Genomic DNA, 3991 nt, shown 5'->3' with positions numbered 1-3991 from the left:
CTTGTCTTTTTATAATTATATTTTATTAATTTTCCATCAAAAGAAAATACAAATCACACCACATTACAATTTCTATAAATTTTTTCCATTTTTGGACTTCCTTCAGCCACTCTGCCAATCATCCAAATTATATCTTCTTTAATTACACATTTCCAAGTTTTGCTATTGCCTTTACGCCTACCCCCCACTTCTATTTTCCTTTTTTACAATATTTCTTATTTTATTACAGAGCTTCTTTAAATGCCACTAACGTTATTTCGTTATCACTTATACATTCCCAATACTCAACTAACTTTCCCCAGTCCTCAATGAACTTTTGATCTCGCAGATATCTGATCTTCCCGGTCAGTTTATCAAGTTCTGCATAGTCCATCAGCTTCATTCTCCACTCCTCCAATGCTGGTATTTGTTCTTGTTTCCATTTCTGGGCCAGTAATATTCTTACCGCTGTTACTGCATATTGGAAAAGTTTATGATCCTTTCTATTTATTTCATTTCCAATGATTCCTAAGAGAAAGGCCTCTGGTTTCTTAGCAAATGTATATTTCAACATTTTTTTTCAGTTCATTATATATCGACTCCCAGAAGCTTTTCACTTTCTTACATTCCCACCACATATGATAAAATGTACCATCCTTTTCTTTACATTTCCAACACTTCTTACGTCTCTTGTCACCTGCAATTTCTTGCATTAAACAAGATAGAGAAAATACATTGGAAATACATTGAGTTCAGTCTTGATTTGTGGGGTGGAGGGTGGGGAGCAAGGATTTTTTCTACAAATCGGTATGCAAAGTTGCGCATTTGTTGAAGAAAGGTCTTTCTCCTGTTTGGTTGCTTTCACGATCCACATTTAAAAGCAACACATTCTGATCTGTGTTGGATTTTTCCTCCAACGGCAGGTGTTTACACAAGGTCAGCATGCTTTCATTTTGTAAGGCAGGTGTGCCTCCTCATCATCATCATTATCATATTTATTACTCACCCTTCGCCAGCAGGGTGGATGACAACAATGTGAAAATCGAAATTAAAGCAGTTGAAACAGATTACAATCACAGGAATGGGGAGGGGCTTCAGTGCTTCAGGGGATGTATGGGGATGGGGCAAAGCCCCCATCTGCTGGAAACCTAACTGTTTCTGCTCAGAGGTGTCCCGCTGAATCAGTGGGGCTTACTCCCAGGTGAGCCTTTGCACATCTAGTCTCACTGTTAAACAGAGTCATGGAATCATAGAGTTGGAAGGGACCTTGAGGGCCATCCAGCCCAACCCCTTGCTATGCCCACAGCCATCCCTAGGTGGGCACAAATAATCAACCTTCTGGTTAACAGCCAGGTGTGCTGACCCATTGCACTAGCTATTGTCTAGTTAAAGTATACAGTGGTACCTCAGGTAACAGACGCTTCAGGTTACAGACTCCACTAACCCAGAAATAGTACCTCAGGTTAAGAATTTTGCTTCAGGATGAGAACAGAAATCACGCTGCGGCAGCATGGCAGCAGCAGGAGGCCCCATTAGCTAAAGTGGTGCTTCAGGTTAAGAACAGTTTCAGGTTAAGAACGGACCTCCAGAACGAATTAAGTTCTTAACCCTGTATTGCATGTATAGCCTTACAGCACAATGCTCACCATGTCAACAGAAGTATAGTGCCCAGATCAAGGGAAGTAATAGTACCACTCTATTCTGCCTTAGTCAGACCACACTTGGAACACTGTGTTCAATTCTGGGCACCACAGTTTAAGTTGGATGTTGACAAGCTGGAACGTGTGCAGAGGAAGCCAACCAAGATGATCAAGGGTCTGGAAACTAAGCCTTATGAGAAGCGCTTGAAGGAGCTGTGTATGTTTAGCCTAGAAAAGAGGAGATATGATAATCATCTTCAAATATCTTAATGGCTGTCACATGGAAGATGGAGCAAGCTTGTTTTCTCCTGCTCCGGAGGGTGGGACACGAACCAATGGCTTCAAATTACAAGAAAGGAGATTCCGACTAAACATTCAGAAAAACTTCCTGACACTAAGAGCTGTTCAGCAGTGGAACGGACTCCTTTGGGAGGTGGTGGGCTCTCCTTCCTTGGAGATTTTTAAGCAGAGTTTGGGTGGCCATCTGTCATGGATGCTCTAGCTGAGATTCCTGCATTCCAGTGGGGTGGGACTAGATGACCCTTGGTGTCCCTTCCAACTCTTAAGACTCTATGATTCTATGAAATGAAATGCCAGAAATGCAGTTAGTGACCATTCAGATTAGAGCTACCATGTAGACAGGATAAGCACAGGGATCCTCTCAAACAAAAGGGAATGTGCCGGGCTACCTATGTGCCAGACTATCTGCTTTTAAAAAAAGACACTGGCTTGACCATTTAAAACAACAACAACAGCCCAACCCATTCTCTTCTGCAGACTCAACTCTTATAGCTGTAAAACTATAAGATTGGAAGGGACTCCCAGAGAGCATCTGCCCAACCCTAGAACAACATAAATCACAACACTTGAATTTATTTATTTTTAATCTGGAGGAGTCGGAATTGGGCTTGGCTTAACCAAAGGAGGAACGGCCGCTGGGAGGAGCACCGAAAGAAGAAACACCATTATACATCTGCATCACCACAACCAGATGCTTACATCTTCCCCAGCTGCAGCAAAACATGTCTCTCCCGTATTGCTCTCTGCAGCCACGGCAAACACTGTAAACTCTCCCAACGGTTTACTTCACTCCCGAAGTCTCACTCTTCAGTTGTCTCCCGAGACAGATGGATGTCGACTGCAACAATCTTTAGAGATAACTCTCTCTTTTTCCAACTTGAAAGAATCAGCTTAAGGAAGAATTATTGGGTGCATGGCTTTAAAAGAGCCCTAGGACCCTACGGCCTAGGACCCTCGTACCTACGGGACCGCCTCTCCTGGTATGCCCCACAGAGAAACTTACGGTCTTCAAATAAAAACATCTTGAAGGTCCCAGGCCACAGAGAAGTTAGGCTGGCCTCAACTAGAGCCAGGGCTTTTTCAGCCGTGGCTCCGATCTGGTGGAACACTCTGTCACAAGAGACCAGGGCCCTGCGGGACTTGACATCTTTCCGCAGGGCCTGCAAGACAGAACTGTTCCACCAGGCCTTTGGCCAGGGCACAGCCTGACTCCCTCCATCGGCAATCTTCGCGGAGCTCTGGCCCAATGGTTGCCAGTGGCTTGAATTAATTAATTTTATAATGAATGATTTTAGAGTGTTGTTTGTGCTGTACTTTTGTACTGTTTTATTGTTGTTAGCCGCCCTGAGCCCGGCTTCGGCTGGGGAGGGCGGGATATAAATAAAATTTATTATTATTATTATTATTAGACAAATTCATGAAGGATAAGGCTGTCAGTGACTACTAGCCACAATGGCTATGCTCTGCCTTCAAAGTCAGGGGCAGTAATGCTCTGGATATCGGTTGCTGGAAACCACGGGGGGGGGCGGGTTGTGCTGTGGCCCTTCTCGAGGGTTTCCCACAGACATCTACAGTAGGTGGCGTCTCTGAGGGTGCTGGATGAGTTGCTACAGTAGGCTGTTCTGACATTCTGTGCAATTCGACAGGAGCTGTCCAGCCCAGCCTATGACACTAGCATCCAGAATCTGCAACCGATAATATCCTCCCCTTTCACAGGCCTTGTAGTTCCTAGATCACCTCCTAACCTGAAACAACAACTTCTCAGAAGCAAAAGGATGCGTAACAGACACACAGACAGAGGAAACATCCCCAGCAAATAAACCCAAATGCCCTACTCTGCCCCCACACCTTCCTCTGGCAACTTTATTATAGGACCTAATAATGTCAGCCGTGACATCAGGGGTTCATTCACCTGGCGTTGTTCTTCTTCCAGTGTAATAAATGCTGTAATCTTCCAGTGTCATAAATGCTATGCAATTCTGCATAGGACAAACACACTAGTCACTTTGCAACCGAATCAATGGATGCAAATAAGTTATCACCCAGCGTGGGAATACTGTATCCATTAAGCA

Source organism: Podarcis tiliguerta (genome assembly GCF_965153285.1).
Source record: "Podarcis tiliguerta genome assembly, chromosome: 8".
NCBI classification, from domain to species: Eukaryota; Metazoa; Chordata; class Lepidosauria; order Squamata; family Lacertidae; genus Podarcis; species Podarcis tiliguerta.
This window is presented reverse-complemented; position numbering follows the sequence as displayed.